Raw genomic sequence first — 27,509 nt, 5'->3', positions numbered from 1 at the left:
TTTGAGTAGGTATTGATTACGACACAGTGTACTCTATCTCGCTCACATGTTGTTAACATAAACTTTACATGAATGTCCTTTAACTTCTATCTCCATATAATTGTGGACCAGATCGTATATGGAATATTTCTTCAACAAGATAGAAGCAGAGTAGTGATTAAAAATGTATACTTCTGAGAATGTATAGTATGTTGTTTAAGACTCATAGAAGGTTCTAATCTGTACCTCATTATTAAAAGAACATTTATTCAGTATGTTATTTAGTATAGTGTAACAATTTTAATGTTAATTGTTTTTTACTTATAAGCCTATTCCCCTTCTCCTCCTGATTTTAAACTTTTTGAAAGAGAAAATTCTACATGTATTTTTTCCCATTTGTGAGTATATGTTGGGCAATTAATACGTATTAATAAACAAAGGTTGGAACTTTTTGAAACAAATTTTCCAAAGGGAAGTTAAGGTTCATAATTAAACTGCCCCTTTAAAAAGGGCATGTGAAATGCAATTAAATTCACATTTAGGCACCTTCTTATCACTGGATGATTTGAATGGCATATCTTAAGTGTACTGAGACAGCATTATAGAAGTCAGATAAACTCTTAGAGTATTACCAGTTTCTTTAGTTTATAAGTTTCTACTAATAAAAAAATATTTCTTGGACAAATGTGAACAATGTAAAACAGAAGCATTGAAAAAGAAAATTGAAAATCCCTAATTAAATGTCTATTCAAAATAACTATGGCTGATATTTTACTTCATTTCATTAGTTTTATGTTAATAAACAGACATGTATTTTTGTATGCTTTGATTAATTATGTTATATAATATTATTCATTTTGCATTACTAAATAGCCACCAACACCAACATTTTAATGTAAAAATAATTCATGACACATGTGATATCATTTAAACTGTCCTGCTATGTTTTGGGTTAAGTTTTAAAGTTTTTATTGGTATACATTTGTGAATATATTCTTAGTGCATAAGATGTGTTTGATTCTTAAATGCCTACCTATTTTCTTAGCCTAGATATTGAGAAGTTGAGTGACATGGTAACTGAAGTTTAAATTTATTTTCTCTGTTTGTAAAAAAAAAAAAAACATACTTGAAAATTGAGTTTTCATGTTTAAACAGATGCAAACCTGATTTTTTAATTTGGTATCTACTACATGAGGCAGTGTTTTTCAAATAATTTATTTTATGATTATCATCATCATGCACTGGTGATAACAGTCATAACCAAATAACCAATGCCTTTTCTTTAAATTATCAGTAATGGGAAGCAAATGTGTAAATGGTTATATATGAGTTGATTCAGTCTTTTCTTTAGGATTGTGGTGTCAGAGGGGTGAACTGTGGCTATGACACAGTCTTTCCACATGTTTCATTCCAAATTCTATAAACTTCAACACTCTAACCTTCTTCTCAGCAATTCTGAAAACTTACCAGCATCTATAGTGTTCCAAAACTGGAAATGATATTATTATAAGAAACAGCACATGATACATACAAATAAGTCACTAGCCAGCTTATTTTGATACAGGTCAAAGCCTATTTTATTGGGAGACAGATCATCCAGTTGAAAAAAAATCATTTTCAGGGGAATCCTACTGGCTAAATCATAACCCGATTCCAGTTAAGACAAGAAAGTAACTTTAGCCACAACTGCATTTTTGCATTCAAAGCAAATACATATTTGCAATCAAGTTCTCACACAAATTAAACATATTTCTATTTTGTCTGAGGAAAAGAAATGTGAGGTGCTCTTGTTCCTAATTGCTACATTTAGACTCTAACTTGAGATGACACACAAAGAATCAACTAGATTTCAGGTCTGAAAACATCAATATTCAAAAAGGTTAATTTGCCTTAATACTTCATTTAATGATTTTCCTTTTAAAATGCCATTTACGGAAAAAAAAACTTTAGAAAAGCATCAATTAAAAAATTTAAATTACCTCCAGTTCTGTAACCTAGTGACAGCTGATAATTGCTTTCTGTAACATTTTGGCCATTTTTCCTTCCATCAGTGTGTGCATGCTTTTGAATGGGGTTATAACATACTTGTGCTTTTTAGCAGCTGTTTTATAGTAATTACTGCATTAAAAATCTTTCTACATACATTATATATCCATGCCATTAACTGTGCATAATAATGTTTTCATTTGGCTACATAGTAAATTACAAGAATATGTAGGACTGGGTTTCCAGGTTCGATGGCAGACTAGAAACTGCTTCCTTATGGCCATTTAAGAAGAATAGACAAAAATAAAGAGAAAAGTTGAGCAACAGATAGCAATGAAAAGTTAGCTACAAATGAGACACTCTGGTGTATCATGGCATAGGATAGTAGCTATAGATAACAAGTATGTATTATATATTTTAATAAAAAAGGATTCTGATTTACCATTAATAAGTGACAGGTGCTTTAGGAAATAGATATGTTTAACCTATTTGAAACATACTCAATACATACATCTGTTGAAACAATGAAAAGGAAATAGACTATTTAAAGTACAGAAAGAGGAAGAACTTCAGAAATCCACAAAGGTAATGGCAGAATAGCTAAGAAGTGCTAAGAAAAAGATCAGTGATTTTCTGAAAAGAAGACAAGGCATACACAGCTCTAGTCAAGTAGCTCCTGGGGAGGTGGTAGAGGATGCAGGATCCTCATGCAAAAGGTAAGTCCGACACACATACAGAGAGAGAGAGAGAGAGAGAGAGAGAGAGAGAGAGAGAGAGAGAGAGAGAGAGAGAGAGAGAGAGAGAGAGAACGAGCACATGAAGTTGGTAAAGAGGTGGGGAGGATCTGGGAGTAATTGGGGGAAGGGAAATAATATGATAAAACATATTATATGAAAAAAGTTAAATAAAAATTACTCTTAAAAATATAAGCCTGGTGGGGCTGGTGCACAGAGACTGGGAGTCCTCCCATCATGATAAGAGCATAGCTTTCAGAAGCCCTAAACACTGCACATTAGATGCTCATTGCTCTGTTGGACAAGTCACAGTAGAGAGGAATCCAGGCAGTCACTCTATATTTGACTTAGAGGACAGCATTCTGAGATGGAATCTATTGTTCAAAAGTAAACAATCTGAAAAAAAAAATCATCCTGAATGAGGTAACCCAGACTGAGAAAGATAAACATGGCATGCACTCACTCATAAATGGATATTAGCTATAAAATAAAAGATAGCTATGCTACAATTTTCAGACCCAGAGAGACTAGGTAACAAGGAGAGTTCATGGGAGGGATACCTGGATCTCCATGGGAAGGGGAAATAGAAGAGATTTCATGAGTGAATTGAGGGTGGATAAGGATGGGAACATGAGCGATCAGGTTGGGGGGAGCATCGAGGGGGAGAGTGCTAAGGTGGACTGCTTGGTGGGTGTGCATTTCAGGTCAGGCAGAAGAAAGCCTGGTGCAAGGGAATCTCCCAGGAATCTACAAGGAGGACCCCAGCATAGACTCCTAGCAATAGCAGACACTTAGCCTGAACTGGCCATCTTCTGTGGCCAGATTGGTGTCTGGCCCAACTGTCATCAGAGAGATGCCATTTAGCAAACTGATGGAAACAGATGCAGAGACCAACAACCAAACATTAGGCAGAGTTCAGGAATCCTGCAGAGGAGGAGGAGGAGGAATAGGAGGAGGAGGAAGAAGAGGAAGAGGAGGAGGAGGAGGAGGAGGAGGAGGAGGAGGAGGAGGAGAAATGAGTGTGGGAAACAGAGAGGTAAAGGACACCAGGGGAAGGATCATACAACCAACTAACTTGGGTTCACAAGGGCTCTCAGGGACTGGACTGACAACCTGGGAGCTTACATGAGACTGACCTAGGCACTCTGCATATATGTTACAGTTGTGGAGCTTGGTCCTCTTATGGGACTCCTAACAGCGGGAACAGGGCCTGTCTCTGACTCTTACTGGCATTTGGGATTCTACTCCTCATACTGGGTTGCCTTACCTAACCTTGATGCATGGGAAGGTACATAGTCTTGCTGTGGCTTGATATGTCATGCTTTGTTTGTACTCATGGGAGACCTGCCCTTTCCTGGATGAAGACTGAAGAGAAGGATTGGGTGATGGGAAAGGGGGGAATGGGAGGGTATGGCTGGAAGGGGAGGATGTGGCCAGAATGTGTAAATAAATAGATGAATTTAAAAAAAAAACTGAACAATCTGGAGGATCTGGGAAAACAGATTAATCACTAGTCAAGGAGGCTGAATTTAATCTGCTACAGCTCAAAAGTGAGAGAAAGTCCTTCCTGGGAGGAAGCTGGCACAAGCAGGAAGCAGAAGCCTTATTTATGCTGCTGGGACAACAGGCCAAGTTGAAAGAGACTCAGCTTAGGCAGTGAAGTACACAAAGAAAGAAAGCTTCATCCTTGGCAGCCAGAAGCAAACCAATCAACTGAGAACATCCCTGTTGACAATCCGGAGCTTGACAGGATTGGTGGATGGATCAACCTCTGGTGCCATCTTTCTGCCCTTCATTTCTATCCTTTCTGAAATCTTCACAGTTGTACCCCACTGGCAGAATGAACAACAGATAGGGAATTTGGGAAACATGAAACAGGCCCTCGACTTGTGCAGATGTCACTGTTGTGGTGGCTTTTTCCACTACCAGTGCACTTGGGCAACACTCCGGGTAAAAACATTAGCAACTCCATGGGGTGCAATCTGAGGGATGTTTGGGAGAGTGGGGGAATCTGTTTAGCCCACAGACTGCAAAAGCTAACTGTGGCTAGCAGAGGTTCTTAGTACACAAAGAAGGGAAGCTACTGATGTTAGGAGAGTTCAGGGGGACATGATACTCTGTGCAACACAGGCTCAAGATCAGCATGAACCCTAGAAAAGACAAGGTCAATCTCAAATCACATATTTAACAGGCAATCTCTAAATTTGACAGACACAGAAAGAAGCCTCTCTAATAATTCATACTTTTCCCCTCCATTTCTTTTTTTGTCCCATCTTACAACACTTTTAAAATATAAAATTTTCACTTCATTCTATTTTAAAATATTTTAAGCTTAAATTAGTTAATTCTCCATCATATATTTAGATGAATTTTATGTACATAGATTTTCAATTTCTGGATAGCATATGCTTTTCTTCATTTTTGGCCCATTTCTACCTTTAAGTATACTTTTAATAGTATTTTCATTTTATATTAAGAACAAATAGAATTGCTTTTATGTTTTAATTTGTTTATTCTCCTCCTACATGTATTTTTTTTAAATTTTAAATTATTTGAAAATCCCATTTTTTAAATTTTTGATCATTTTCCTAATCTTTTTCTGCTTTCTTTTCACCTCTATAACATCCTTCTATATTCCTTTTATTTTCCTAAATTTTATGTAACCTTATTACCTCTCTATTTTTCCATTTCCATTCTTCTTTCAAATATTATTCACTTACTATTCCCACATTTACTCTCAATAATTTTTAATGTCCTAGAACATCCTATATTAGCTTTGCCAAATTATGTTATAGAAGTTTTTAAGTGGCTTTGTTCAATTATTTTTAATTAAGAAAATTTTTTTCATTCATTTTACACACCAATCAACGATCACCCTCTTTCCTCTTCCTGCCCCCCTAGCCTCCCCTCCCACCCAACCCCCACTCACTCCCACAAGAAGGTAAGGCCTCCCATGGGGAGGTACATTCAGTAGAGGCAGGTCCAAGCCCTTCCCCCTGCCTCAAGGGTGTACAAGGTGTCCCATCATAGGTAGTGGGCTCCACAAAGCCAGCTCATGCACCAGAGATGGATTCTGATTTTACTGTCAGGAGGCCTCCCAAGCAGATTAATCTACACAACTGTCTCACCATGCAGAGGGCCTAGTCCTGTCCCATGTAGGCTCCACAGCAATTGATGCAACTTTCATGAGTTCCCTCTTGTTTGGTTTGGTCGTTCCTGCATGTTTCCCCATCATGATCCTGATGCACTTGCTCATAGAATTCCTCTTCCCTCTCTTTGACTGGACTCCTGGAGCTCTGTCTAGTGACTGTCTGTGGATCTCTGCATCTGCTTCCATCAGTCATTGGAGAAAAGTTCTGTGATGACAGTTAGGGTATTCACTGGTCTGATCTCTGGGGCAATCCAGTTCAGTTCAGGCACCTCCTCCAATATTGCTAGTAGCCCAGGCTGGGTTCATCCTTGGGGATTCCTGGCAACTTTCCTAGCACCAGGTTTCTCTCTATCCCCATGATGTCTCTCTCTATCATGGCATGTCCTTCCCCTCCCTCCCTGTTCCAGCTCGACCATCCAGGTCCCTTGTGTTCTCATCCCCTATCCCCTACCCTCCATTGCCCACCCCTCACCCCCAGTTCACTCATGGAAATCTCATCTATTTCCCCTTCCCGGGAAGGTCCATGCATCCCTCTTTGGGTCTTCCCTGTTAGTTAGCTTCTGTGGAGTTGTGGGAATAGGACCGCTTTTCTATTTTGTTGGTTTTCAGAACTGAGGCCATGATTCAGAGGGATGGCTGGGGCATTCGTATTGCACCACTAGAGGTGAAATTCTTGGACTGGCACAAGACAGACCAGAGCAAAAACATTTGCCAAGAATGTTTTCATTAATCAAGAATGAAAGTTGGAGGTTCAAAGAAGATGATCAGATACCATTGTAGTTCCGACTATAAACGATGCCAATTAGTGATGCGGCGGCATTATTCCCATGACCCACCGGGCAGTTTCTGGGAAACCAAAGTCTTGGAGTTCTGGGGGGAGTAAGATTGCAAAGCTGAAATTTAAAGGAATTGATGGAAGGGCACCACCAGGAGGCTTAATTTGACTCAACACAGGAAACCTCACCCAGCCCGGACATGGACAGGATTGACAGATTGATGTCTTTGATCAGTTGAGTGCATTTATATATTTTAGATGGTTTGAAGTTGTCATTTTTATTGTAGGTTATTTTCTCCTTTCTGAGTGGTACTGGAGATCAACCTTTAATACAAATGAAATAAAGATTCTAAAATAAAACTAGAAAAAAAAGATCAACAGATGTATAAATTGTATCACAAAATATAAGAAATATGAAAAATCAAAGCAAAATAACTACTCCAAAAGTTCCTAACACCTTAACTATTGAATTCAAACACATTAACATACGTTACTGCAAAGGACACCATCGTTCAAGCAAAGCAGCAGCTTACAGTGTGGGGGATAGAAGGTTAGCACTGAAAATGTATAAAGAACTAGAAAACACCGAACACTGAAGATTGTATATAGAACTAAAAAACACTGAACATCAGGAAAACAAATAATCCAACTAAAAATAGGTATAGAACTAAGCAGAGAGTTCCCAGGAGATGAAACACAAATGGCTAAGAAACATCTTTTTAAAAATGTTACATTTTGCTGGACCGTGGTGGCGCACGCCTTTAATCCCACAATTCGGGAGGCAGAAACAAGAGGATCTCTGTGAGTTTGAAGCCAGCCTGGATTACAGAATGAGTTTCAGGACAGCCTCACAGTGAAACTTCCAGGAAATTCACAGTGAAACCCTGCCTCAACAAACAAACAAACAAACAAACAAACAAATAAATAAATAAAATTGCATATTTAGCCATGAGAGAAATGTAAATTAAAGCTCTTTTGAGATTTGTTCCTACCCCAATCAGAATGCCCAACATCAATAAAACAAATGACAGCACAAGCTGGCTGGCAAAGATATAGGGAAAGCAGGACACTTATTCACTGATGGTGGAGGTATAAACTATAGAAATCAGTGTGGCCATTCCTCAAGAAGATGGAAACTGACCACCCTCAAGATCTAGAAAATCAAAGAGATCCCACTAAAATCAGGAACAAGACAAGGCTGTCCACTTTCCCCATATCCATTCAATACAGTACTTGAAGTTCTAGCTATAGCAATAAGACAACAAAGAAAATCAAGGGGAAACAAATTGGAAAGGAAGAAGTCAAACTTTTGCTATTTGCAGTTGATTATATACATAAGTGACCCAAAAAATTCTAGCAGGGAACTCCTACAGCTGATAAAAACCTTTAGTAATGTGGGAGGATACAAGATTAACTAAAAAAAAAATTAGAGGCTCTCCTAAACAAAAATGATAAATGGGCCAAGAAAGAAACCCAAGAAACATCACCCTTTACAATAGCCATAAATAATACAAAATATCTTGGGGTAACTCTAAGTAAGTGAAAGACCTGTATGACAAGAACTTTATGTCTCTGATGAAAGAAATTGAAAAAAATATGAGAAAATGGAAAGATCTCCCATGCTCATGGATAGGTAGGATTAACATAGTAAAAATGGCAATCTTATGAAAAGCAATCTACAGATTCAATGCAATTCCCATCAAAATCCCAACACAATTCTTCACAGACCTGGAAAGAACAACATTCAACTTCATTTGGAAAAAAAAATGAGGATAGCTAAAACAATCATGTACAACAAAGCAACTTCTAGAGGCATCACTGTCCCTGAACTCAAGTTCTACTATAGAGCTAGAGTAATAAAATATTGTAAATAAAATATAGTAAATAAAATACTTGCATAAAAACTGACATGTGTGGGCTGGAGGGATAGCTCAGCCATTAAAGGCTAGGCTCACAACCAAAAATATAAGAGTTCGGTTCCCAGCATGCACAGCTGTCCCTCCGGCTATTTAAAAAAAAAAAAAAACTGACAAATGGACCAAAGGAATCGAAATGAAGACCCTGACATTAATCCACACACCTATGAACACCTGATTTTTGACAAAGAAGCCAAAACTGTACCATGGAAAAAAGAAATTATCTTCAACAAATGGTGATGGCATAATGGGATGTCAGCATGTAGAAGATTACAAATAGATTCATATATATCACCATGCACAAAACTCAAGTCCAAGTGGACCAAAGACCTTCACATATATCCAGTTACACTGAACCTGATAGAAGAGAAAGTAGGAAGTAGTCTTGAATGAATCAGCACAGGAGACTACTTCCTAAAAATTACACCAGTAGCACAGACACTGAGAACAACAACAAATAAATGGGGCCTCCTGAAACAGAGAAGCTTCAGAAGGCAAAGGACACAGTAAATAAGACAAAATAACAGACTACAGAATAGGTAACAATCTTCACCAATTCCACATCTGACAGAGGGCTGATCTCCAAAATATATAAAGAACTGAATAAACTAGACATCAAAACAACAAACAATCCAATAAAAAAGTGGGCTATAGAGCTAAAGAGAGAATTCTAAAAGGAAGAATTTCAAATGGTTGAAAGACATTTAAGGAACTGCTCAGCATCCTTAGTCATCAGGAAGATGCAAATCAAAATGACTCTGAGATATCAACTTACACCTGTCAGAATGGCTAAGATCAAAAACACTGCAGACAGATTAGTTGGAGATGATGTACTCATTCATAAGTGGATATCAGATGTAAAGCAAAGGATAACCAAACTACAATCCACAGCTCCAGAGAAGCTAGCTAACAAGGAGGACTAAGAGGGATGCATGGATCACCCTGGCAAGGGGGAATAGATGAGATATTCATGAGTAAATGGGGTAAGTGGAGCAATAGAGGGTAGGGGATGAGGAATGAGAACATAAGGGAACAGGATGGTTAAGCTGAAACAGGGACACAGTGGGAAAGCAATGAAAGATATACCGTGATAGAGGGAGACATTATGGGGATACGGAGAAACCTGGTGCTAGAGAAGTTCCCAGGAATCCACAAGGATGACCCCAGCTTAGACTACTAGCAATAGGGGACAAGGTGTCTGAACTGGCTTACGCTGGTAATCAGATTGGCGAATACCCTAACTGTCATCACAGAGACTTCATCCAGTAACTGATGGAGGCAGATGCACAGATCTACAACCAAGCACCAGGCCAAGCTCCAGGAGTCCAGTCAAAGAGAGAGAGGAGGGATTCTATGAACAAAGGTCATCAAAATCATGATAGAGAAACCTACAGAGACAAGCAAACCAAGCTAGTGAGAACTCATGAACTTTAGACCAACAGCTATGGAGCCTCCATTAGATTGGACTAGGCTCTCTACATAAGCAAGACAGTTGTGTAGCTTGATCTGCTTAAGGGGCCCCCTGGCAGTGGGATCAAGATCCATCCCTGGTGCATGAGCTGGCTTTTTGGAGCCCACTACCTATGATGGGACACCTTGCACAGCCTTGATGCAAGGGGAGGGGCTTGGACCTGCCTCAGCTGAATGTACCAGGCTCGCTGACTCACCATGGGAGGCCTTATCTTGTCAGATGAGGGCATGGGAGGTGGGTTGAGGGGAGGAGGTTGGTGGGGGCAGGCGGAGGCAAGAGAGGGGGATCTGTGGTTGGTATGTAAAATTAATAAAAAATTTCTTAATAAAAAGGAATTATGGAAGGGGATGGAAAAAATGGAAAGATCCAGCTATACCACTCCTGGGCTTCTGTCCAAAGGATTCTACATCCTACTAGCAAGACATTAGCTCAGCCATGTTCCTCTTTGGTCTACTCTTAATAGTTAGAAACTGAAAACAGCCTAGATAGCCATCAATTGAGGAATGGATAATAAAATTGTTGTACATTTAAACAACTGAATATTATTCAGCTGTTAAGAAAAATGAAATCATGGAAGTTACAGGTAAATAAATGAATTTGAAAAAAGTCACTCTGAGTGAGGTAATCCAGACCCCAAAAGCCAAAAAACAAATCAGAATGTTACTGTATATACAAAGTATACTCCAGGGCAGGCTTCATGCCCAGTAGTAGTTGGCCAATACAAAATGCACTATATATTTTGTTGTCGTTGCTACTATGTGTCTCTGGTTTTCTTTTGGTATTATTGTGTTTTTTCTTTTAGTTTGTTTTGAATGTAGGAATTATATCAAGGAAGGAAAGAATATGTCCAAAATATATTATATGGAAAAATTTAAACAAATATCTCAAAGGTACCCAAAATGCATCCAATTAATATATAGGCTAGCAAACGGAATAAACAGTTCTCAAAATATGAAAAGAAAATATTCAATAAATATTTGGAAAAACTACTGAACACATTAGCCACATGGAAAATGCAAATTGAAACTGCTTTTAGATTTTATCTCATCCATCTCAATGGCTATAACCAAGACAACAACAAAACCCACTAAATGCTGGCAGGGGTGAGGGGAAAGAGGAATTTCTCTACAGTGTTAGTGTGAATGCAAACCGGTATAGCCACTCTGGCAGTCAGTGTAGAGGTTCCTTCAAAAACTAAAACTACCAATGTAGCACGAATCTTAAAAGTTCTTATTAATAAAATCAAACTTGAGGCCAGTTATTGGGGTAAATGCTGAAAGATCAGAGAAGCAAAACAAGCCACAGCTACCTCACCTCGCCAGTTCCTTAGCTGATCCTGTTTCCTCAGACTGGAAGCCTCTGAGTCCTCATCCGAATGAATCTCAGCTGAACTGCTGCTAGAAGCCTAAAAGCTTAACCAGCCAAAAGCTTCTAGTTTCTAGTCCTCACGCCTAATATACCTTTCTGCTTTCTGTCATCACTCCCTAGGATTAATGGCTCACTTTCTGGGATTAAAGGCGTATGTCACCATGCTTGGCTGTATCCTTGAACACACAGAGTCCCAGGTAGATCTCTGCCTCTGGAATGCTAGGATTAAAGGCATGTGCTACCACTGCCTATCCTTATGTTTAATATTGTGGCTGTTCTGTTGTTCTCTGACCCTAGATAAGTTTATTAGGGTTCACAATTGTGCACGCTAATAATTGTGTTCGGGGAACACAATACCACCACATACCAATATGGCAGTATATAGCTGAATGAGTATAAGTAAATCTATCACAGAAGTACTTGTACATACAGTTATCCTATTCACAATAACTAAGAAATTGATTCAGTCAAAACACCCATCAAAAGACAATCTGGAAAAGAATATGTGATGCATGTACATGTGGATTTTTGTTTAATCATAATGAAAAACTATATTATGTCATTTGTAGGAAATGCATGAGACCAGAGATCACTAAAGGAAACAATCCAGACTTGAAAAGGCAAATGCCACATTTTCTCTCATATGAACAATCCAAATTTAAATTTATATACCTGTCGGGGGATACATATTATGAAAGTATAAGCAGACATCTAGAGGAAAAGGATACCTTAAGAAATGGGAAGGAGTAAAAGGGAGTAATGGAATCTATTAAAGCAGACAGCAGGACTATTTGGAGAGAAGAAAGGGTAAGGGACATGAGGGTGGAGAGAGGAATAAGAAAAATGTATCATGACATATGTGCATAAAAATTCCATGATGAAATCCATCATTTTATATGCTAATTTTCAAAAGCTAATTTAAATAGTGCAGGGTAGGGCCTGAAATACAACTCAGTAGGTAAAGGTTCTTGCTAGCCAAACCTGACAACTTGAATTCCATACCTGCACCATGACATGTGTAAAAATACACACACACACACACACACACACACACACACACACACACTCAAATCCTATCAATTTAATACAATTTTAAGTAGATGGTAATTTTAATTTAGTAATATCAAAGAGTTATACATATATTCATAAAATAATTTGTCTTCACATACATATTTTATCTTTCCTCAAAATAAAACTAACCAATGGCCGGGCGGTGGTGGCGCACGCCTTTAATCCCAGCACTCGGGAGGCAGAGGCAGGCGGATCTCTGTGAGTTCGAGGCCAGCCTGGGCTACCAAGTGAGTTCCAGGAAAGGCGCAAAGCTACACAGAGAAACCCTGTCTCGAAAAACCAAAAAAAAAAAAAAAAAAAAAAAAAAAAAAAAAAAAAAACTAACCAAAATATTAACCATCAAAAAAGAATATTAAACTAATGCTGTATTTTTGGAATTACATTATTTTCTATGTTATACAATTATAATTTTACAGCAAATAATTTGTACATGTCTATTTTTTTAGAATGAGTTACTGAAACATACACTTATAAGACTGAAAGAACACAAATAATGTAAGGAACTTATAATATGTATTTCTCTATTGCTATCAAAACAGATATTTAGGTTGTCAATTTTGGTGATTTGAATGACAAGGGCCCTCATAAGCTGATGTGTTTGAATATTTGGTCCCTCATTGATGGAATTGTTTGGGGAGGATTAGGAGGTGTGGTCTTGTTAGAAGAGGCATGTCATTGGGAAACACTGAGGTTTCAAAAGCTTCTCATCATTCCCTGTGTGATCTGCCTCCTCCTTATGGACCAAGATTTGGGATCCAAGATGTTCATACCATTATGCCTTTGCTCCTACATCATGGGTTCTATTGAAACTGTAAGTGCAATTAAATAATTACTTTTATAAGTTGCCTTAGTCATGATACTTTATTGCAGCAATAGAAAAAGAACTAAGATGTCACTGAAACTTTGTCATGGCCAGTTGTAACATACAGCAGTGTTAACATACCCACAAGTCTCTATCTAGAGCAGGACAGCCAAGCCTGTTACACAGAGAACCCCTGTCTTCAAAAACAAAAAAAAGAAAGACTAGATAAAGAGAATATCTATCTATATACATATACATATGTTTATATATATGTGTATGTATATGTATATAATTTATATGGTATGCTAAATAGAAAAATGGATTCTAATTGTTGGGGAGGAAAAATACAAATACAACATCAAATTCTGATTATAAGTGCTATTCAAAAGGTCTGTGATAATGGGAATTAATCTGCCCTGAAATATGGATTCTATGATTACTATAGCTAATGAACTACCATTTTAAGCTTAATGAATTTAAAGGGAAATTGGTACATTTGGTTATCAATTACTTTCTTAGACAGTGTAAACCCTGACTACATTTCCAAGTGTGGCATTTGGCTTATACTCCACTGCTAGAAATGATCAAAAAGAATTTCTATTTCAAAGCACAGCTCCACAAAGCATTACTACTATTCTTACATTGCAGAATAGGTATAGGAACCGAGATCTGAGTGTAAATCAAAGAAAGGTATTAATAATAATATAAATTAAATACATGATACTAGGTTTCAGTAAATATTCTAAGAAGTTTCACATATTTTACCTAGCTCGAGCCTTATCATAACCTTAGAAGTTTGTGTTACCATCATTTCTATCTTATAAGTGGGGAAATTGAGACACAGAGTAATTAAAAAATTGGCCTATGCAGGTAAGAAATAATAGGACCGGGAGTTATAAGAGTCCATGCTTTTAGTCCCTAGAGTATCCTACCTTTCTGGATTTCAGTTACCATAAAGAAGTATTTCCAGTCACTTAGCATATATTTAAAGAATCAATGCTACATTATATGTCTTGTCATGAAAAGGAAGCCCTTTGGAGTCTTTATTGATGAAAAAACAATCTGTGAAACCCTGGTTACCTTGGTCTTCTAAATAGGTCAGTTCTATCTCAAAATATGCTGTATCATCACATGTGAAAAAAGTCTTTCTTTCTGACCCCAAGTGATGTGTTTCTGGTTAATGACATCTAATATCTATTGCATTGGATTAAAAATGGGAATAATTTAGACATGAAGTTTTCTTCCTGATGTGTTCTCTCTTCCATCACATAATTTTTATTTGAAATTTTATTGAACACGTTCAAAACTGGCAACAAAAGCACAAAGAGTACTGCAAAGAGGAAGGTGTAACATTTCTTCATGGGGAGAAAGGATAGTGAGGCAGTAAGTAGAATAGTAGTTGAGTAAATTGGAATACATTAGTAAGATCTGGCTATGTCACTATTTAGGAAATTGTAGATTTTAATGCTCAACTACATCAATTTTTTTACTAAACTAGGTTAAGAGGGAGGAAATCCTTCCACATAAGAGTAATGAATTTGTTGGACATAGATACTCATCGCATCTCACTGACTAGCTGTATTTTTAAGATGAATGCAGTAGACACTGATGAGGCTCCGAATGGCTCAACTGTTAAATATTGATTTTTGTTGTTCAGATTTTGTAAATTTGAAACATACACAGAATAATTTATTTTCAATCACACAATGAGCCTGCCATCAATAAGACAAGATGGGACACGCTCCTAGAATTTGATCTTGAGAGCAATCTGTCCAAATGCAATGATGGCATGTCCCCTTTGCCATATAGAATGAAACTTGCTTCTAAGACTGACCATTTTCTGGTCAAGTCAAGAAACATCACAGGATTTTCTCCAGGGTCCTAGTGTTTGAGAATGCCTACCAATTATACTAAGTACATTATTAAAAGAAAAGGTTAACAATAGCAAGTTGTAGACAAAATTCTAAACAGTCTTAGTAAATAAGAAACACAGAGCCAAATACAGAGGAAATAGCCAAAGAGATCAGAGCAATAGCCATGACTAACTTTAGCTTACCACCCGAAGTAGCTTCCCCAGAGAGAGAGTTTCTTCCTGTCTGACTTGTCTTTTTATTGCCTTTCTGTTCTGCTTTCTCATTGGCTCTAAGCCCAGCCACATGACTTCCTTGTCACTGCCTGTCCATACAGACCTCCAGGTCTCTATGGTTGGTACGGGAATTAAAGGTTCATGTCACCAGGCTTGGATGTGTCCTTGACCACACAGAGACTCTGCCTGCCATGTGATCGAATTTAAGGGCTGTGCCACCACTGCCTGACTCTGCTTATCGCTCGCTTTGACCTCTGATCTCCAGGCAAACTTTATTAACATACAAATAAAATCGCATTTCAGCACAAATAAAACATCACCATAGCAAGTAGTTTTATTTTTATGAAAATAAAATGTGCAGGAAAGGTAAGGCAAAAGAAGAGGAAAACAGGATAGCATAGCTTGATACTAGACATGGAAGTCAAGGCCACATCAGAGAAATCTTTGATGATTTTATCAAAAGAATTTAACCTTTAATCTGAAGATGGAGGAAATACATCAAATAGTCTAAAAAGAATTTGATTTATTCAGTACTTTAGTTTAAAATATAATTGCAAATATTATTATAGAAGTTAACATTTTAGAACTTACAGATCTGATTCAGAGAAATAAATGAAAAAAACATGTCATTATTTAAATTGGTTCTTTGACAATTTTATATATGTATATAATGCACCCCTAAACTCATCTCTTTTCTGCCCTTGTCAGCTCGCCACATTCTCCCAAGCCTCTCTCTCACATTCATGTCTTTTTGTTTCATTTTGTAACCCAATTACTAGGGTAATCGGTGTGACTCTAGGTCTGGAACAGTTTCTGGAGCCTGGTGTACTCACATCCCCCCTCCCAAATACATTAGGAGCCATTAGTTGAGCATACAGGGGTTGTGCTTCTTAAAATACTGCCACATTCATAGCTGACTGTCAAGGGGGCCATTCTTGTATAGGCCCAGTGCAGTCAATTGAAGCTTCCTTGACTTCATGATTGCAATGGCATTTTACCACCCTTCTGCTTATCTTCTTGCTCTTAATTTCTGGTCCCTATTCTGTTATGTTCCTTGAGCTTTAGAGGGCTTAATGTACATATCTTGTTTAGGACTGAGCAACTCAGCTATCACCTTTTTTCTGCACTCTGAACAGACTTCAGTCTCTGTATACAGTGTCATTTAACGTAATGACAGGTTTCTCTGATTGATGCTGAAAATAGCATTTGTCTGCAAATAAATATTTAGGCTCTAGATTGATTATAGGTCACTTTAGCTAAACAGCATCAATAAATGCCTCACTAGTGCCTATGACTTTCTGTTTAGGTTTTTGACTTGATATATATAGTACCAGGCACGGATTCCCTCCTGTGGGACAGGCTTCAAATTAAATCTGAAAAGCAGCTGCTTACCACCTGAACAGTTGTGCCACTGTTTCACAAGTGGGCACCTCTTGCCTGGCAGGTTGACACTACATAAAGTTCACAGCTGAGTAAGATCATTGCTGCATTTTCTTCCCTGATAGCCTAACGGAGAACTAACAAGCCAAAAGGAATTAGGCAGCTAAGGTTTAGTCTAAATTTTATAAAACTTGCAAAAGTGTGCAGTGTTTTCAGCAGCAGGTCATATCATCTATTTCTAATGGGCAATCAAGGAGAATGGCAAGAGACTACATTTTTTGGGGGGGCCTTTGGGACCTTGTCAGACTTTGATTGGAATTTTTGTTTAGTGACTTGTGGCTTCTAGAAGCAGAATTACCCAGACACTTAGGGTTATCTTTTTTCAAACTCACTTATTAGTATAATATTTTTATATAAAACTATCAATATTGAAAATCGCTGTCTTAAATGAACATACTTTGACCCAGATCATACACTTGAATATAACTTCCAAGTAATCTTTAATTATTCACCTAATTTTTGTTATAGAAGAATTAAATTTGATATAGTGCACAAGTAAGAATTTTGATTAATATGACTGATAAATAATATAATAGATTCCTTTAGAAAAAGGAAGTATTTCAGATTCCTTTAGAAAAAGGAAGTATTTCAATATAGATTACTTGTATTTGTAGACTCACTGTGAAAGCAACATTGTTGCCCAAGTGTATAGGTCACTGAGAAACCCTAATTGGAAGAACCTGCCATGTACTCTCATCTTCTTTATTTAGGATTAGCTTATGTAAGTAATTTCTTTGCAGAACTGCCAGCTGCCATGAACAAGGACTAAGAAGGTGAATTATAGAGATTAGAAGAAGCTAAATTCTTCATTAAGCAAAAAAGAATAGTAAATTACTAAGAAAAAAAGGTCTGAATGATGAAAATGGGGAGAAAAAAATTTAAAATGCATATCAATATACTTAGATTAAGCTAGCCTATCTTAATATATATCAGTCAGAACGTAGGACAAAAGTAGAAAGACTGATTATTCACAGGAAGTAGTGTGGGGAGATTTGGTGTAAAGAGTGAGCAATAAATAGAAGGGAAAGACTTTTTAAAGCTAGATTATTCAATCTTTAAGCTGATTGATTTTTGTCCAATTCAGAAAGGTCATAACCCTCCCTGCCTACTATCAGCCAGATGAAAAGAGGTAAAGAATGAAACAGAACAAGCAGCAAATAGGGGATAGATACAAAGAGAAAAACTGTTAAAGGATTGAAACAAGAAGTCAACAGGACATACAGAGAGGAAAGAGTCCTTCCTGTTATAACAAACAGTAGATGGCCTGTAAAAGATACCATGGAATATTCCATAGTAGAAGAGAGATCTGTGAAATGCAAAACAAAAGAAAAACAACAATAAAGAGTACTTTTCCCTGGAGCTATATGAATTAAATATGGACATCAAAACATAAGCTTTAACAAATACATTCATTTAAGGATACTTCATTTTAATTTCTTCATTAATGGTGACACTGAGTACTTAGTAAACACTTTAATAATTTAAAGAAAATACCAGACCCAAATAGTATACTGCCTGTAGTTTATAGTATATATTTAATACAAAACTGTGGTTATTACACCTATACATACTATTTAAGTCCCTTATTAATTAACAATTTTAGCCTCAATCCATAGTGTAGACATTAGGCACTTTTAACTAATCTTTTCCATTGTTATTATTCTGTCTTGTGTAAGAAGAAACTATGACTAGTAGATGTTAGTATTAGACATCAAACTAAATTCTTTGATGTAGGCCTTCAGAGAGGATAAACAAGTTGAACAGAAAATATTTTGATAATTGTTATTTCTGAAATTTTTGTTATATGGCAATTTCTCAAGATAAGTTGTGAATAAATTCATGATACTATCAGTGAAATACTTTAATAAAGCTTATTCTTGGGTGATCACACAATGTGAGTTTTCATGCATGCTGTATCACAATTGGCCCCTGTGGAGTATCTCAGGAATAAATACTCTTAATTGAAATGCAATTATTTTGTATCATCTTAAATAAGAACTCTGCTGGCATCCAAGTTGTAGAATTCTAGCTATGGTTATGTAACTGTAACTGCAGATGCCAAGTTAACCTAGCAAGCTGAGAATGCAGCACAGTCATTGAGAACTTGCTTAGCATGTCAGCTCCAGTAGGAGGGAAACTCAACCCAGAATACAAATATTCACTTATGCAAATCTCAAATGACTTTGCTCCTTCTAAGACATAAAGAAATACTTAAATGAGCTGCCCTCATAAGACACAAACACTAGTGATAACATCTCCCATTCACCACACAGAGATTGTTAGATGAAAACAAACAAATTTCAATTGTTAATTGACACATATTAACCAGAAACAAAAAGAAAAAAAAACTATTAGAAAAAAATAAAATAAAATAAGGAAACAATGTTAGATTTTTATTACTGATAAAGATTTATTTTGAGAATCAAGAAAGCTTTAATTGAAGTGAACTGTTCCTTGACATTCATGTACTTTCTTAGCATAAACCTTCAGTTGGTTTCATCATGGAAGACCTTGTGGGCATCTATGTAGATGACACTCAAAACTTTAAAATAATTTTCCATAAGACCAAATAATAACTCTAACAGACATATGTGTGAAGGCCCACAAAGGTTTCCTAGTGAGATCTAATCTTGCTTTACCCATCAGAGCTTATTAGAGGATTGCTTGATCATATGTGTGGTTACCAGGTATTTGGAAGGGTCTGCACTTGGATATGTGTGGTGATATTTTATTTGTGCTAAAATGTGGTGATATTTTATTTGTGGTTTGATAAATAAAGCTTGCCTAGAGATCAAGGGGAAAAGGCCAGCCATTTTAAGTAAACAAAGTCAGGCAGCACATGCCCTTAATCTGATCACTTAGCAGGCAAGTGTTCAAGGCTATACTAGGGAACAGAGCCAAGCATGGTGACACATGCCTTTAAACCCAGTACCAACCATATAGACCTGGAGGTCTGTACAGATAGGCAGTGACAAGGAAGTGAGGTAGCTGGGCTAAGAGCCAATGAGAGGGCAGAAAAGCAAGGTATATAAAGGCATAGGTAGACAGGAATTAGCTCACATTTGGAAGCTGCAGAGCTGGTGAGGTAAGGTTGGCTGGTGGCTATTCCTATTTCCTTGATCTCTAAGGCTTTCACCCTACATTTGGCTCTTTTTTTTTTATTTAATAAGGCCATTTAGAAATTCATCTACAGATGTGTGGTAGTCTTTGATCTAGCAAGTGGAGGTCTTTTGTCCTGCCCCTTGGGATTCCCTTAAAAAGCTCTTTAGAAGAGACAGAAGGGGCTGGTGGATAAGCATCCAGGCCCTCCCAAGCTATCCTGTGTTTCTATCTGTCTCTCTCCCCTCTATATTTCTATCTCCATATTTATCATTTCTCCCTCTTCAAGAGTACCCTGGGGTAAAAGTAGGAGTGGGTCTCCCACTGATGGCACCATAAACAGGAACCAAGGACTTGACAAAATGAGAAGAAGGCCATCACAAGAAGTTTGGGCATGACAAGTTAAGTTAAAGAATTAAGGTGGGGGTATTCTATTTTCAGGAGTGAAAGTTAGGCAGTGGAATGCCAAAGTAGAAAGTGAAGCTGCAGCATATATCGCTCTCTATCTAGATTTCTTTCTTTTTTCTCTCTTAATTGCTATCTATAAAAATTAAAGAAAAAATTTAGAGTAAGGTAGAATATAGAAATATTGGGTTAGGAATATAGTTTAAGGAAAAAATTAGAATAAGATAAGCAAGACAGAAGAATTATGTCCTTGATTTTCAACTATGGGACTATCAACACAAACTCCTACGGAAGAATCAGAGAAAAATTTATCAAAGATGGAAAAAAATGGGCAGAAAAGGATTCCTGTCGAAGCTTTTAGCCTGGAGACAGCTTAGAACAAGCCCTGAAATGCAGAGAGGATTTTTCCCTGAGGCAGATGTGGACAAACAATCCCTCTGCTCTGCCAGAAAACATCACAACATGGTGCAATAAAAATTTGATTCCATTTGACCATGAAGTCAAAGTTTAGAGAACAGAAATTTTGGGAAAGACTTAGTAATCCCTCTCTAAATATCTAAAAGCTTTTCAGACCTTTCTTTCTCAGATTTTTTTTCTCTTTCTATAGGGGCAAAAAATTAAATTCATTTGGAAGAAACATCTATCAGAATGGCAGAATCACTCATAACTGCCCTAGTTTAGAAAAAAAATCCCTGAAGCATTGCTAATTCTTACTATTAGTGTTGTATTTCTATTTCTAACCAGCAATCAGGAAGCATTTAGCAAAGTGCCAGGGAGCAAGCATCTCTAAGTTTGAGTATATTTCAGGGATGCTAGGATTCCTGCAGTTTTTAAGCAGCTTCCTTGAGCATGGATCTGAGGCAGAAGTGGTTTAGGACCCAGGGAAAAATGCTGTGGTAAAAAAAGCAGAGTAAATTTGGCCTTACAAACAAAGCTGGTGGGAATGGCAACAGTTGCCCACCCAACTGCACATCCCGAGTTGATAGGTGGGGCTGTGCAGCATCCATGGCTGCCAAAAAAAAAAATCTCTCTAAAAAAGCTCTCTTTTCGCCGGGCGGTGGTGGCGCACGCCTTTAATCCCAGCACTCGGGAGGCAGAGCCAGGTGGATCTCTGTGAGTTCGAGGCCAGCCTGGACTACCAAGTGAGTCCCACGAAAGGCGCAAAGCTACACAGAGAAACCCTGTCTCGAAAAACCAGAAAAAAAAAAAAAAAAAAAAGCTCTCTTTTCTATCTGGGGAAAGACCTTTCTGAAAAAGCTTTTATTCCAAGTGCTTTCATTTTCTTTCACTGACCTGGTAAGGCAAAAGACAAAAACACCTGTCTGAGTGCACAAGGACAGAAGTGACCCAATCTGGGAACAGCGTCAGATGAAAAACCTAATTAGAAATTTATACCTGTCAAACAGTAATGCATGCATCCTAATGCAAGCTTAGGGAAGAAAAAAATCTCCCATGGTAAAAGCAAAAACACAGATATTGACCATGTGAACAGAAGTTTTCTCCAGGACCCAAAAGGCACTATGGGAAATGTAGTTTGTTCATAATAGCGTGACAATATAGAGTAAGGCAGTATGGGAAACGTAGTTTGTTGAAAACAGCATGATGATATAGAGAAAGGCAGTTTGAAAAATGAAGTCTATAACAGAGATACTGGTACCACACTGTCCCAAAACTATTTTTTCAGCTAAAAGATGCCAATTCTTTCCCAAGCCATGTTAGAAAGCTTACCCTTAAAAATGCAAGAGGGAAATATTGACATCATTTAAAAAAAGCTCACGATTATTTTAAAAAGCAGCTTTAAGAAATTAAGAAGAGGGAGTTTTACCCTCACTCAAGCATAGATGAATTAGGCTCTGACTTCAAACTATCAAGAAAACATTCACAATGATATCAAAGCTGACTATAAACTCCAAACTTTATAAATGATTTGCATACTTTCTGTCTTTTTAATAGTTCGGTTAAGAAACCACTTCTAGTTTGCTAATAAAGTTTTCTTTTGAATATGTTAGTTCTATTAAGAGATTCTTTCTAGATGTTTGTTATAATTTATAAAATAGTTCTATAGAGTTTCCTTTTGAATACAAAGTTTATAAAATAGTTCTATAGAGTTTGCTTTTGAATATAATTTTATAAAAAGGTATAAATAAGTATATGTTGAATGTAAGTTTGTAGAAAGTGTAAATGGTGAATGTAAGTCAGTAAAAAGTGTAAATGTTAAATGTAAGTTCATACTAGAATTGTTTTCATTACTCCATCAATATCTGTCTAGTCTGGACAAATTAGATAACATTAATTTTTAAAGGACAAAACAAATCAACCACATTAGAAGCATATTGAATTTTTATTACTCCTTCTTAGAAGTTTCCACTCCTTCTGTTTCTGTTTAGAAAGGGGTAGGCCTCCCACAAAGGGATAAGCCTCTCACAATTGAGTTAGTTTATAAAAGTGTCTTTATAATTAGTATGGGTTTTGTTTATTTGAGTGGACACTTTGAAATGATTGTTTTCTCCTGGGAATCAAAATGGCCTTTTGAAAGTTTTATTGAACATCTGTTAGCAGAGAGTTTTGATCCAGGAAAATGGCTTGGTGCAGCTGAGACTGCTGTAATCACCTTAGACCCATTCCAAAAAGGATATTCCATCTTAAATCCTCTACTCCTTTACTGGGAGGTGTGGCAGGTATGGAGATCACTGTGGATGTTTGCAAGCTCAGTAGGGACCTAGGCCAGAGCTGAGTTATGCTCTGTATCCCCTCCTGCCAGAGGCTGGTAGTCAAAGATGGGCAACCTTCTTGATAGCTTCCAACTTAAGCCAGATTATGCTTGATGCAAAGTATATCTCCATGGTGGGCAAGGAAGATCAATCAAGGAGATCTAAGACAGGCACAGTCTGTCTAGGGGGTCCGGGGGACATTTTTATATCAAGAAGGGGGAATTGTGAAGGCCCACAAAGGTTTCTCAGGAAGATCTGAGCTTGCTTTACCCAACAGAGCTGCATTAGAGGATTGTTTGACCACGTGCATAGTTACCAGGTATTTAGAAATGTTGTCACTTGGATGTGCAATATGCTTTGGTCTAGAAAGGGGACTCTTTTCCCTGCCCCTTGGCATTGCTTTAAAAATCCATTTAGAAGAGACAGAAGGGGCAGTGGATGAGGATCCAGGCCCTCCCGAGCTATCCTATGTTTCTATCTGTTTCTCTCCCCTCTATCCTCTATCTAAATATTTCTCACTTCTCCCTCCTCAAGTTTACCCTGAGATAAAAGTGGGATTGGATTTGGCCTTACACATATATGAAATTAGCATTTGTCAAATACTACATGGAATTCATTAGTTAATTAAGAAACCAGTAAGATTATAAAGCCATTACAAAGAAGATGTGAGAAGTTATTCATTAATAATCAATATTTATTATACTATGAGACTTATGAGTGAGATGATAAACTAGTTAATGATCTGCATAGCCATAAACTGAAACTTCTGGGATGGCATTGCCAGGTAAAATATAGAACAATGGGAAATGTAAATTTCAGGTAAATCATGAATTCAATTTCAGGACAAGAAGTATATCAAAACCTTCATTCACTTTATTTCCTTGTCCTGCACCTCTATCCCTGGTTATCTTTACCATTGAACAAAAACAATTTTCATTATTTCTTGTCAAAATTGTACAAATTAACTTTTGCCTTTCCAGAGGTGAACAATATCTCAAAGAATACACAGTTAAGCCCATGAATGAACTGAAAGACCAGTTAATTATTGTAGTAGGTAGTTTTTGACTCTTTGCTCTTACTCTTTGGTGGCCTGCCACCCAGCTTCCAAATAACAAAAGGTTGGAAAAGTCATTTTTGCCCATATTTTTTTTCAGCTTTCTCAGGCCCTACATGGAAATATGGGCCAACGTTGGAATACCAAAATGTTGTCGTTTATTTTTTTGCATTTAAAAAATTTTATTTAAATAACATTTTTCATCCATCCTATACACCAACCACAGTTTCCCCTCCCTCATCTTCCACTCCCTCAGCCCTCCCCTCTGCTTCCCATCCACTTCCTCCCAATCCACTCTTCCTCTGTCTCCATTCAGAAAGGGGCAGGCCTCTTTTGCTCTTTGCTCTTTTTGGGGGGCACATCACCCAGCTTCCAAATAAATACACATAGAGTCTTATTCTTATGAATTCCTGGCCATAGCTTGGCTTGTTTCTAGTCAGCTTTCCTTAACTTAAATTATCCCATCTATCTTTTGCCTCTAGCATTTTTATTATTCTCTATTACTATATACCTTACTTTCTTACTCCATTGCTGGTTGTGTAGCTGGGGGGCTGGCCTCTGATGTCTTCCTCTCCTTGTGCTTTTCTTGCTCCTTGATCCCCTTTTCTCAGATTTCTCCTTCTATTTATTCTCCCTGCCTATCCTTTCTCTTGCCTTGTGGGAGCCCATTTTCAGGTTTTCTAGTGGCTTTACCCAGCAGGTCTGCATAGAAAGGATTATTGGAACACTGGCCTGAATGCTGGTGTCTGAGATGGTCTGCACTTGCCTGTGCTGGGGGGAGGTCTTTTGCTCCATCCCTTGGCATTTCTATAAATACCCTAGGGCAGAGACAATCAGGGCCAGTTGGAACAGGTTCCAGGCTCTCTCGAGGCTATCCTATACTTTCTATCTGTTTCCCCCCACTATAAATCCTTCTAATATTTCCTGCTGCTCCTACTCAAGAGCACTCTGGGCAAATGTGAGGGTTGTGGATAGCACCCCCCACACACTGTCTAGTTATTGGCTGTTCAGATGTTTATTAGACCAATCAGGTGTTTTAGACAGGAAAAGTAACACAACTTCATAGAGTTAAACAAATGTAACAAAAAAATGCAACACATCTTTGCATCATTAAATATTCCACAGCATAAACATATGTAACACATCTTTAACTAATATTCTACAACAAATAATTTCTTACCTTTTTCCAAGGTTTTGGTATTTTTTAAATGAATCACAATTACAGTGTAAAAGTATAATTTATTACAAAGTATCATTGAGAATTGAGGTATTACCAACTCTATGGTGTATCTTTATGTACTATACACTTTTCCCTTAGGTATCATTATACTCAGATTGACAAAGCATTAGTAATTTTTGCTAGAGTATTACTTGTATTCTGAAGGTATTCTCATATTTAAGACTCCACATAACATTTTTGGTAAAAAAAAAAAAAAATAGAAAAAAAAAAGAATTTGGAAAAAATATTTTTACCCATATTTCTTTCTTCCGAGTTCAGAACAGTATTTGCTTGTAGAAACCAAACCAACCAGCCAAACAAACAAACAAACAAACAAAAACCATCTCAATCAGATAGCAAGGCAAATCTTGTTCACAAATATGACTTGAACCAGGTCAATAGTTTTATATCCCTCCCTCTGCCCCCATGTTAATTTCTCTAAAACCAACCAAGATATACCATTTTATACTTCTATTCCTCAATGAATCATCCTAGGCAGAAGTAATTATGAAAGAAGCATACAAATTGGATTTTAAGTGAAAAGTTAATGATCTTACTTGCAACATTTCAACAAAGGATTCTACCCAGCAGCTACATACATAATAACATTCATATGGTATAATATGACTCAAGTCACTTTATGTAGTCAGACTATATATAACCAGGCTATGTTTATGTATTCACTAATGTGTCAGAGATTTGTTGATCTCAACAAATGTGTTGGTTTCAAGAGATTCCAAGACAAACAACAAATAATTTGGATTCTAACCTTTTTGCACTTATATCTAGCCAGAATTATATGAGAAGAGAGAACAAACAAACAAACAAAAATAGCTATTCCAAAGCTGAGTAACTGGAATTTAATAAACTCTCTCTATAAAAGAACTTTAGAACACAGAGTTTAAATTTATCTTTGAAAACACTGACAGTTTAATAAGTGACTAATCTTAACTTGACAACAGAAAGTGATTTTTGTTTGTTGTTTTAAACTTTTGCAATCCAGAAAGCAATATCAAAAGCAACAACAGCCAAAATGCCATTTAGGAGAGTCAAACAATGTGTGTCAGAATTTAAGCAGACAAGTAGAATTTCAATATATTAGAAAGGCATCAGTATGTGTACTTATAATTATAAAAGTAATGATTAATATTGGATAGTCTTATAAAATACAGAGCTCAGTGGTTAAGAACAGGCACACCTCAGATATCATTATTTAAGCAGTAAATAAGAATCAAGTTGGGATAACTTTCCAAAATACACACAAATGGTGGATTACAATGCCACAACCTGCAATCCCACGATAAAAGTGGTTCATGTAGGAGGAGTATACATTTGAAGCGAGGATGTGCTAGTCTTGGGATAGTCTAGGCACATGGTGGGACCCAGTTTCAAAACACACATACAAAGATGATGTAGGAAGAGTGCAGAAAGAGGAGAGAAGAGAAGGAGGAGAGAAAAGAAGGGAGGGAGGGAAAGAAGGAAGGAAGGAAAGAAGGAAGGAAGGGAAGAAGGAAGGATGGATAGAATGGAGGGAGGGAGAGACGGAGAGAATTATCTATATTCAAATATATTTCTAGTGGTTCTGGAAGCTATTTAAAATGGATTTTCCCTTATGAGAATACAGGTCAGATTGAGAATGCACTGAGTCTACTAATTCTGAGTTCTCAAGGCTTCTACAGCTAAAGCTAAATCTGTGACCTAACTGGTGAGATAATAGTAGGAATCTAATGGTTAGACATAAACTCAATTTATAGTTTCTCTCAAAAGCGAGATAAATCAAGCTGCAGAAATGCATTTTTTCCCTTTACTGTTCATCCCTTTATGCCTAGAACAGTGGACAATAGTAAATCTCAATGTCAACCTCTTTCTAACACTAGGAACAAAACTTCCCAAATTAGAAAAGTAAAGATCAAAAAGTAAAGAGCATGTGTGATGATGATTTTCTTGAGCAGCTATGCCTTTTCTATTCTATCCCTGAAATTCTTAATGAGAAAAATTAAGGAAATCCCTCAATGGGCATGTCATCTAAATATGTAGCTCTAACAAAACTTAACAGTAGATACAATAATGGATAAAGAAGGGGAAAGAGGAACATTGATATCTATACTTCCAGAGAGTTTTTTTTTTGGGGGGGGGGAGAATTCTAATATAGACCTCTTATAGCCTATAAAGTGGGCTATGGGAAGTTTCCTTGATGAGAGGCAGAAAACTATACTTATCTGTGGAGTGAAGTATGAATTAT

At 37.1% G+C, this 27,509-nt stretch overlaps 1 non-coding gene across 1 annotated transcript; it reads left to right on the top strand.

Moving 5' to 3' along the window:
• Nucleotides 1-6,401: 6,401 nt before the first annotated feature.
• On the top strand, nucleotides 6,402-6,722 carry LOC143271117 (18S ribosomal RNA). The gene has a single exon (XR_013048341.1). It is a non-coding gene; the product is annotated as an 18S ribosomal RNA (ribosomal RNA).
• The last annotated feature ends 20,787 nt before the right edge of the window (nucleotides 6,723-27,509 follow it).

This window comes from Peromyscus maniculatus, chromosome X (genome assembly GCF_049852395.1).
Source record: "Peromyscus maniculatus bairdii isolate BWxNUB_F1_BW_parent chromosome X, HU_Pman_BW_mat_3.1, whole genome shotgun sequence".
NCBI lineage: Eukaryota > Metazoa > Chordata > Mammalia > Rodentia > Cricetidae > Peromyscus > Peromyscus maniculatus.
This window is presented reverse-complemented; position numbering and strand designations above follow the sequence as displayed.